An 11,060-nucleotide genomic window follows, 5' to 3' on the forward strand; every position below is an offset into this window, starting at 1 on the left:
TTAAGGATTCAGACCCACAAGACTGCCCTCCCTTGCCCACTTCAGACACCAATTCCCAAGTTCAGATTGTCAACTGGCTTTCTGACCAACAAGCTATAGATTGGAGGTTCCAACTGTTGCCAAGTGGACTGGAGAGACCTAGGGCCCTAAGGCCTCAACCCAGCCCACCCAAAAGATGTCACTGGAGGCTCCTGGTCTTGTCACAAGAAAGAATTCAAGGATAGATACAACACAGCAGATGAACAGTGCAAGCAAAAAAGCTTATTAAAGGGAAAGTACACTCCTGACATGTGAGAGCAGATGTGCTCCAGGGAGGACTACACTCCCTGGGGTCTGGGTTTCCATCTTTTATTGACAGTTGTTAACAAGTGGGTGGAATATTCATTACTTGAGAAAAGGATTTCTTGGAAGCAGGTGGTCTCTTTAGGAATGGGGTTACATACTTTGTTTTTCCTTATTTGGTCACGGGTTTCCTGTTATGACACCCTTTGGGAGGAGATTTTAGTATGGCAATATAGTCTAATAAAGGAATATTGTGAACTTTGGCCTACTTTGTCAGCCATCTTGGGCTTGTCTGGTTTGATCAGGGTCCTCGTGGTTTTGTCTTGGAGTGCTGCCAGGACAGGCCCCTGACTCCCCCAGTGTTGGCCATGACTTCCTCTTTGTTGGCCTCTAGGCCTCCTGTTTTACAACCTAACTACCTATACTAACACAACGACTCACTCCTGGGGCTTGATTAATTTGCTAGAGCAACTCACAGAACTTAAGAGAAACATTTACTTACTAGGCCACCAGTTTATTATAAAGGGTATTACAGGAGCGCCTGGGTGGCTTAGTCGGTTAAGCGTCCAACATCAGCTCAGGTCATGATCTTGCTGTTTCTGAGTTGGAGCCCCGCTTCAGGCTCTGTGCTGACAGCTCAGAGCCTGGAGCCTGTTTCAGATTCTGTGTCTTCCTCTGTCTCTGTTCCTTCCCCACTTGAGCTCTCTCTCTCTCTCTCTCTCTCTCAATCTCTCTCAAAAATAAATAAACATTAAAAAATAAATAAATAAAGGGTATTATAAAGGGTACAGATGAACAGCCAGAGGGAAGAGATGCATGGGTCAAGGTACGAGGAAAGGCCTGTGGAGCTTCCATGCTCTAGAAGTGTACCATTTTCTCCAAATCTCCACATGTTCTCCAATCTGGAAACTCTGGAGGTTTTTATAGAGGCTTTCTTTCTCAGGCATGATTGACTGAATCATTGGCCACTGGTGATTGAACTTAATCTCCAGCCCATCTCCCCTCCCTGGAAGTAGGGGTGTGGGGTGGAGACTGAAAGTTCCAACCCTCTAATCAGATGGAGGTTGGTTCCCCTGGCAACCAGCCCCCATTCTAGGGTTAGCCAGCAGGCTTTCCAAAAGTCACCTCATTCACATAACAAAAGACACAGGCATTGCTCTCAGCACTTAGGAATCCAAAAGGGTATAGGAGATCTGTGCCAGGAATGGAGATAGAGACCAAATATATGTTTCTTTTTGTAAACCCCAATACCATAACTGTTCGATACAGAAGTTGAGATATTCAGGGGGCATTTAGATACATGTGCCTGAGTATTCAGGACAGAGATAGGGGTTAGAAATTTAAATTAGGTAATTGGTACACACAGAGACAGTACTGGAAACCATAGAAAGAAAGGAAATAAGCCAAAGAGCATCAATAGATACAGAAAACAGGAAAGTCAAGGACAAAATCTGAAGGTGTACGTGCAAACTGACACTCCTAGAAACACGTGCAACCTTTGAGTGCGGGGGGTGGCTATCTAAGCATTCATAAAAGGTGTAAAAATCCTACTGCACCTAGCTAAAGCAGTTGCACGTAACAGCATAATTATAAAGTAGAACAGTCCCGTTGGGAAAGGCATGCGCTGAATGGGAGAGTTGGAATAAAGCCAGACACTGTCTTCTGAGTAGAGTGGTTCCAGTACATCATAGCCTTTCGTAACTGTTGCCCTTTAAGAAAACAAAACAAAACAAAACAAAACAAAACAAACCTGACATTTACCAAAAATGTAAAATTCTTTCCTTAGAAAAGTCAGAATTGTCAATATAATTTGGTGGACTAGAAAAACAGAAAATAAGATAATACAAGTTTTCAGGCTCCTGATGTGTGTCTGATCCTCATCCTCCCAAAGGAGTCTTCTTATTCTAGAACTACGTACACTTGAACTACAAAATTATAAGGGTAACGTGTTTACTGAGGATGTGCAAATTTCCAAGTCCCATGATTGAAGCATTATGTTTTTTTTTAAGTTTATTTATTTATTTTGAGATACAGAGAGACAGTGAGCACTAGAGGGGTAGGGACAGTGAGAAAGGGAGAGAGAATCTCAAGTAGGCTCTGTGCTGTCAGCACAGAGACTGAGGCAGGTCTCGATCTCAGGAACCGTGAGATCATGACCTGAGCTGACATCAAGAGTTGGATGCTTAACTGACTGAGCCACCCAGGCATCCCAAAGCATTATGGGTTTTAATAGCCAATGAAGGCTTGGTTTCATCCCCACCACCCTGCTGTATCCTAAGTCACCAAATAAGATACACAGATATTCGTAATGATGGTTTGAAATGATACCCGGAATTATTTCTTAAATGCAGAATTGTAAATGAGAGCAAAAATTTTTTATTTTAATTAAAATATAAAAACAGGCTGTTTTACTTTATATACAGCTATTAATGATGTATTTTATTATATTATTATACATATTATATATATAATATATATTATATATAATATATATATAATTATATATTATATATATAATTTATATTATATTATATATTATATAATATAATATATATTATATATATAATTATAATTATATTATATTATATTATTATAATAAATTATAATGTAATAAAATAAATTATATTACATACATACTGTATATATGTAATATATACAGCTATTTAATGACATACTTATTTCAGCTATAGTTTAACATAGACTTGTGAATTTCCGTACTACTTAGCTTTGCACACTCTCCCTTCATTCTTTTATCTCTGTTCTAATCAAACAACCAAGTCAGTTGCTGAACGACTCACTAGCCCTGTGTTAGATGGTGGGATTACAGCAATGAACTAGACCGTGTGCCTGCTGATAGATAGCTCACTGTCAGGTGTATATAGCCCAGCTACTGCTGGATTTCTGTGCTACTTCGCTCCATTATGATTTATTTTGGCAGATCCTTGCTTTGGGCTTTCACCTAGTCTACCTTCTAACAAAAGAGCCCTATCCTGATCCAGGATACTAGGCCACCTGCCCTACCACCCCTAAGAGCAGGCAAACCCACAAATCCACTGGCTCCTTCTTCAACATTTGTGTTTTTCTTTATTAATTTTGGCTCCAGAGTAGAGAAAAAGTAATTTCAGAGGGAGTAACATTGGAGCTGGGACTTTAAAGTAAAAGGATATTGAAAAGAGTATGAGGAAGGGCACAGAGGTGCCAGAATTTTTAAATATTAACAATGTCTGGGGCACCAAAAGGAATGGGATACAATAAAGACATTGCAAATACAGCGAGAACATGCATTTTACTAAGCCTTATAACAATGGTAGATAACGATGTCTTCTTTTTTGTTGAGGAACATTTGCTTAGAAGCATGCACTGTACTTAATAATCTATGACCTCATTTAATCCACACAGACTCAATGAAGTGATTCCTGTAGTTAGCACCATTAGAAGAGGAAACTAATACATAAAGAACTGAAATCCGCATCGAGCTCTTTCTTATCTCAGAGCACTTTCTTTTACATTAAATTTATTGGACAAGCCATGACACTTTCTAGCACTTTGGGAATCTAAGTCCTATTTCTCACATTGCTTCCAGAAGAAAATAGGTTATAACTTCCAAAAAATTAACTTTCAAATGAACTTCTAGAACACAACCTATTTATAACTACACGGAATTGTCTACGTAGTTTAAAATGCCTTCTCTCCTCATGCAAGATGATGTTTCCTACACATCTTGCTATAGCAAGGCACAGCAACATTGCTAGATACGTGAAGTCTTAAGGGAGAACATATGAACTCATAGAACATATTTTCTCATTCTAACCTGTCTGGAAAATGTAACTGAGCATTGTGTAATATATTATTTGTTTCCTTTTTCTTTTCCATTACATCATATTTATCCAAGGCATATCTCGTGGTACCAGTAGATGTCTACAAAATAAATTACCCGAAAAGAAAGCATTAAAAGATAGTTACACTGGGGTGCCTGGGTGGCTCAGTCGGTTCAGCGGCCGACTTCGGCTCAGGTCATGATCTCACGGTCCGTGAGTTCGAGCCCCGCGTCGGGCTCTGTGCTGACAGCTCAGAGCCAGGATCCTGTTTCAGATTCTGTGTCTCCCTCTGTCTGACCCTCCCCCGTTCATGCTCTGTCTCTCCCTGTCTCAAAAATAAAAATAAACGTTAAAAAAAAAAGATAGTTACACTGTAAGAACTTAAATGTCCATATTTACCATTCACACCCACATCTGGGTTCTGACTTTCTAATAACCTTTTACTTCTAGGCCTTTGTCATTTAACCCTTTGTTTCACAAATTTTTTCCACTTGATAATGCATACTTGTATTAGTCTCTCCCATTCAAACCTGACACTACCACCACCCCAGGCAAAATCACATTTATAATATTTCCATTAATCAGTCAGAGCTTACCCATCTAATAAATCTGAAGATCCCCTTATGTACTAGACACTCAAGTGTACTAGCACCGCTCAAGTCCAGTGCTCTGTGCAGGATGCTGGGTGTATGTAATCCACATGTGTTTCAATAGAATCACATGTTCTCTCTAAGTTAGGGAAATCCTTTGACTGAGGCAACTGTCTCTTAAGCCACAGGCCTCACTTGGACATAGATATACTGCTTAAAATGTAAGGGACTTCATGCTTCTCCTATTTACTATGAGTACTTTACAGTTACTGACTTTATTTTTTTTTATTTTTTTTAACATTTTACTTATTTTTGAGACAGGGAGAGACAGAGCATGAACGGGGGAGGGTCAGAGAGAGGGAGACACAGAATCTGAAACAGGCTCCAGGCTCTGAACTGTCAGCACAGAGACCGACGCAGGGCTCGAACTCACAGACCGTGAGATCATGACCTGAGTCGAAGTCGGTCGCTTAACCGACTGAGCCACCCAGGCGCCCCCAGTTACTGACTTTACACTCCAAAACAGTAAATATTGGGAATGTAGCGTTAATAATTGTGAACGCCAATTACTTCTAACATCAAACCATATTGCTAGAGATGTTGTCAAAAGAATTAAACATAAATCTTTAAACTTTAAAGGGAAAAATATACAAATCTAATATTGTCCCTTAATTTGTTATCAGCATAATATTTTACTTTTAAATATCTACTAAGAGCTTTAGTGAAATTTGAATTGTAGTTCTTTTATGGTGGTTTTTTTCTCTAGCACTGGGAATAAGAACTAAATTTTGAGATCTGTATATTATAGTAATAAAATCAATATTTTATATTAACAAAATCAAAGGGATTCTGGTTCTTCCATTCAAAACATTCATGATTTTGTGAAATTTTCCATCAGATCAAGATTTTTTATTGCAACCATGAAGAAAAAAAAGAGTAATTGATTTCTATACCGTTAAATAAGAAGGCTTTGGCTATATCTGGAAATTCTGTTGAAACACATGGTGGAAATGTGTTTGCTACCCATAGAAGGAAAGAAGAGCAAGTCACTGAGAAGGATTATGCCCAAACTAAGAAATACCATGGCTAAGAATTGGGAAACTAGAACAAGACTACCAAAGGTCACATACTGTCATTACCATTTACTAGCTCTGTGACCACGGGCCCCACCTTCAAAATGAGAATGAAAAGATAAAAAGAGACAATTCTTGTTAGACCCCTTAGGCCAGCCTCTGGCAAAAATAAGTGCTCAACAGAAACAAACAACCCATCATAAAATAAACTGACTGCCATATCTGGCAGCATGCTAAGCCCCTTATGTAGTTTATCTCATTTAATCTTCTCAACAACACCAAAAAGTAGATTCTTTATTACCCTCATCTTCTGTGAAGCCAGTATTATGCTAAAGAAAGAGAGAGACAGGAGAGACAAAGCACACACACACACACACACACACACACATCGAGCTTCTTAAAAATGAAACGGTGATAACAGAGAACTTGTGTTAGTTTGTGTTTAACAATTCTGGATGTTATAAAAATATGTTAACTAATCAGCTAGATATTTAGAAGCAATTCTATTTAATTATAAACATTTCTCCATTATTCAGTGCTTAATATGAAGGCTATTTATTATCTGCGAGTTTCATTGCTTTTTCTCCCTCCATCCCTTTCATGGAACATACAGTTATTGTCAGGAAAATAAAGCTAAGTCAGACTTTAATTCTATAGCACATATTTAGTGAATAGTTTATACATGTGTGGCACTGCAACGGTCCCTGTTTGGAAGGGGAGGGGAGAATTGAATCAAGAAATAATATTGTTAGGATGTGGGAGAGATTGAGCCAACAAAATCTGGTGGGAGAAATTAAAGATACACAGCCTATCATTATGAATAATCAAGACAGATTTTTAAATACTTACTAATAGGCTTCAAAGTAAATGAAGATGTCCATTTAAATAACCATTCACAGATTAAACACATTTTTTTATTATCATTTCTGTGAGTGTTTTTCCCCCTAGCACTCCACTATCCTCCTTAAAATTTATATGAATCTTTTGTTTCTCAAATTTCTCCTCAGGCAAATTTCCTGTGCTATATCTCCAAAGACAAATAGAGGTGAAGAATATGTCTCCTGGTAAAATAATAATTTCCCCATCACTATTAGTTAATCTCTGCTCACAGTGGCTGTATTGAACATTGCTTTGGCTCATTCATGCATTTGAATGATTTATCAGTATAAATGTAAAAGAGAAATAGTATATTTGTATAGTGTATACATGATTCTTTTGCTGTTCAGCCTTGCATAGTGTATACATGATTCTTTTGCTGTTCAGATCGACCCCCTTTAGGATATTTCCAAACCTGACAGCCATTTTTCAGTCCAGGACAAAGCTCTCATTTCAGAATTTCCCGAGATAAATTATTCTAAAAAATTATTTAAAGTTCTCTACTTTTGTTTTTTAATATCCATTCCATCTTAGCAGCAAAATGTGTTGCATAATTTTAAGTGTCTAGGCATAGGGAGTTTATTAATCACTATTCCATTTTATTTTGTGTAACTGGAAAGTGTTAATTTACTTCTAGAATCCCACCTCTACAAGGAAGGTATAATGGGCTGTCATAATTTCTTCTTGTGACAGGGGGAAATGTTAATGCATGAATGGTCACAGCCTCCTTCACTCCCCTACCCTTGCTTAGTGTCTGAGTTCTTCATTATATTGGTCTTTATGTCAGTCAGGATTAGAGTTAGGTATTAAGTGACACAGTAAAAAACAAAAACAAAAAAATAGATTACTTACATTATGACAGCTAAAATCCATTCTAGGAGAAAATAATGAATTTGGAAAAGGAGGAAAACAGAGAAAGAAATAGAGAAGACCAAGAGTGGTTTGAGTTTCAGAGACAATTTTTGGAGGGAGAGAAAGACAATGAAAGAAGAATGTCGAAGGGCATCTGGGTGGCATGGTTGGTTAAGCCTCTGAGTCTTGGTTTCAGCTCAGATCATGATTTGATGGTTTGTGGGAATGAGCTCCGCGTTGGGCTCTGGGCTGATGGCACAGAGCCTGCTTGGGATTCTCTCTTTCCCCCACCCCCCCCCCCGTTCTCTCTCCTGCTCATGTTCTCTCACTCTGTCTCTCAAAATAAATAAATAAACATAAGAAAGAAAGAAAGAAAGAAAGAAAGAAAGAAAGAAAGAAAGAAGAAAGTTGAGGGAGAAGCAAATAAACCAAGAACTGGGTGTGAAGTGAAGTGAAGGTTGAGGGCAAAAACCTTACTGTGATGACTTGGGAGATATTTGGGTGTAGCAGATTTTTCAGATATTTTGCAGTGGTTCACGTGTAATCAATCACTCTTGGCATTTTTCAAGAATACATAAAAAAATAATTTAAATTGGTTTTCAATTTCTAGACTGAGTTCTTCATGCATGCCATCCCCTGTGGGACATTATTCTGTTGAAATGGGCCATGTGGGGGCATCTGGGTAGCTCATTTGGTTAAGTGTCTGATTCTTGATTTTAGCTCAGGTCATGATCTCACAGTTTGTGAGTTTAAGCCCTACATTGGGCTCCATGCTGATGGTGTGGAGCCTGCTTGGGATTCTCTTTCTCTTCCTCACTCTCTGCCCCCCTGTTCGTGCTCCCCAGCCAAAATAAATAAATAAACTTAAAAAGAAAAAGAAATGGGCCATTAGGAAGTTCAGCTTTATTCGGATTATTTACTATGATATTTACCTTTGTTGTAATTGTGTCTTTAGTGGCCTGTGCTTCTTACTAGACTATAATCCCCATAAGGATAGGAATTCTGTCTTAATCATTTTTGTAACCTTATCATCTTGAACAACATCTGGTCAGTACTAGATGTTCAATGAACATTAATTAAATTAATTAATTAATTAATTAATAAGATGCCCGAAGTCTTATACCAACGTCAGTCACAATAACATGGAGGAAAAATGTCTTAACATAGAAAAGTTCTTCAAAGTTTGGAATCAGTTATGTAACAAAATTTTTCCCCAAAGGTAAGAACAGACATGGCCTACATTTTTCTGCAGCATTGATTTATCTTTTTGCATGGGCAAATTACACATCAGAGCACCCACACACAGTGTCTTGCAAAAGAGGACAAATATGATAAAGAAGACATTTTACCGACTTTAAGGTGAAGAAGACACAAAGTAGACAGTAGAGACAATAAATGTGTTAATGTCTATAATTTACTGCACCTATGTGATAATCTACTACAGTTTTTAAACTATATTTTTCCCAAAAGATCAACATATTCAAATCAGATAGTTGCAATCTTAAAATATACTGATTGATTGTGAATGAAGCCAGTAGGAGATTCAATTTTTTGAAACTTCAAAGTTTGTAAGTCAAATTTTATTATATGGTAAATTATATTTTAATTGCCTTTTTGTCAAGAAGTTTAATTAAGGCAATTCATTCATCAACCAGATATATAATGAGCATTATTGTGTACCAGGCACTGTGCAATGTACTAGAGACTGAACAAAGAACAGACACAATTCGTACTCTCAGGAACCTTGGAACAATAAAATAAAATACAATGACTATACAATGGAATTGTACATGGGGCAAATGAGAGATCCTCAGTCTGTGAAAGAGCCAGGGAAGGGTTCACAGATAAAGGCATATCTGAAGCTATACTGTGAACCAATTCCCTATGCAGGTGAAACCAAACAAACAAACAAACAAATATAAAGACAAGGAGCTCAGGGCCAGCTCAGTGCACTTAGTGAAGGGCAACTTTTCCAGTATTGTTACCACTTAGGAAATGAAAAATGATGGGAGAATTGATGAAAATTGAGGCTAGAAAGGAAACTAGCGGCCTTGTATGCCTTCCTAGGAAGCATGGATTTCATGTTGAGGGAGAGATTTGTGTCCTGTGGTTGCATCGTGAGGTAGGTTAGAGAGTGTGAGACTGAAGGCAGGGGTCTTAGAGGACCCGTGGTACTGTCCAGGGGAAGAGTGATGAGGATCTAATACAGGGCAGAATTGGTAGGGGAAGAAATGAACGGTGAGTAGGAAACACCTTTAGAAATTTGCAAGACTTGGTATCTGACAGGATGGGGAGAGGAATAAATGTAAAAAATGACTCTCAGCTTTCCAGATGGGAGACTGGGTAAACAGCAGTGCCAAACCCTGTATCTGGGAATACCGAAAAGGACAGAAAGCTGATGAGTTCAGTTTGAGGCATGTTGAATTTGATGGTGATGTCTAGAGATGTGCTCAGGAGCAAACTTCTGGCTCAACAGAGAGATTTGAGAGTTTTGTGGGTCCATATGGCCGTTGAAGACTGAAGAGAACACCACAAGTGTTTGGAATATCCTAACAAAGCTATTACCTTCAATTTGTCTACATTCTAAATCTAGACTTTCACAGATGAAGGTTTGTTGAAAACAGTGGTTCATAAACTTTTGTTTCCTACTGCATAACATGCAGGAAACATGAAACACTCTTAAAAGGTACCAGAAGCTTAGTATAGCAGGATTTTTCCCAACAAAAGTTAAAGAAATTCATGACCACTAAACCAGCCCTACAAGAATTGTTAAAGGAGACTCTTTGAGTAGAAATGAAAGACCAGACCATAAGCAAGAGTAAAGAAAGTAGGAAGTAGAAAGGCAGAAAAAAAAATTATGCCTATAAAAATCAGTCAAGGGACTCAAAATAAAAGGATATAAAGTATGACACCATATACCTAAAATATGGGGAAGCAAAAAGTAAAGAATGGGTTCAAACTTAAGTGACCATCAACTTAATATAGACTGCTATATATAGAAGATGTTGTATACACACTGAAGGGTAGTCACAAAAAAGAAGTAATAAATACACAAAGGAAAAAAAGAGAGAAAGGAATTCGAGTATATTACTAAAGAAAGTCAACTTATTATGAGAGAAGAAAGCAAGGAAAGGAATAGAAAAGTACTACAAAACAACCACAAAACAAGTAACAAAATGGTAATAAAGCTATCGTAATTACATTGATGTAAATGGACTAAACACTCCAATCAAAAGGCATAGGGTGACAGTATGGATTAAAAGACAAAATCCATCTATATATTGCCTACAAGAGACACATTTCAGACCTAAAGACAAATTGGTTGAATTTGTTGAAATTCATTTATCATGCATTTATCATGCAAATGAATGTAAAACAAAGACTGTAACAAGAGACAGAGAAGGACTATATAATCATCCAGGGGACAATCCAGAAGATATAACAACTGTAAATGCACCAAACATGAAAGCACACAAATGCTTAAAGCAGTTAACAAACATAAAAGAAATATATGATAGTAATGTAATAATAGTAGAGGACTTTAACACCCCACTTACATCAATGGACAG

This window comes from Felis catus, chromosome A1, assembly GCF_018350175.1.
Source record: "Felis catus isolate Fca126 chromosome A1, F.catus_Fca126_mat1.0, whole genome shotgun sequence".
Lineage (NCBI taxonomy): Eukaryota > Metazoa > Chordata > Mammalia > Carnivora > Felidae > Felis > Felis catus.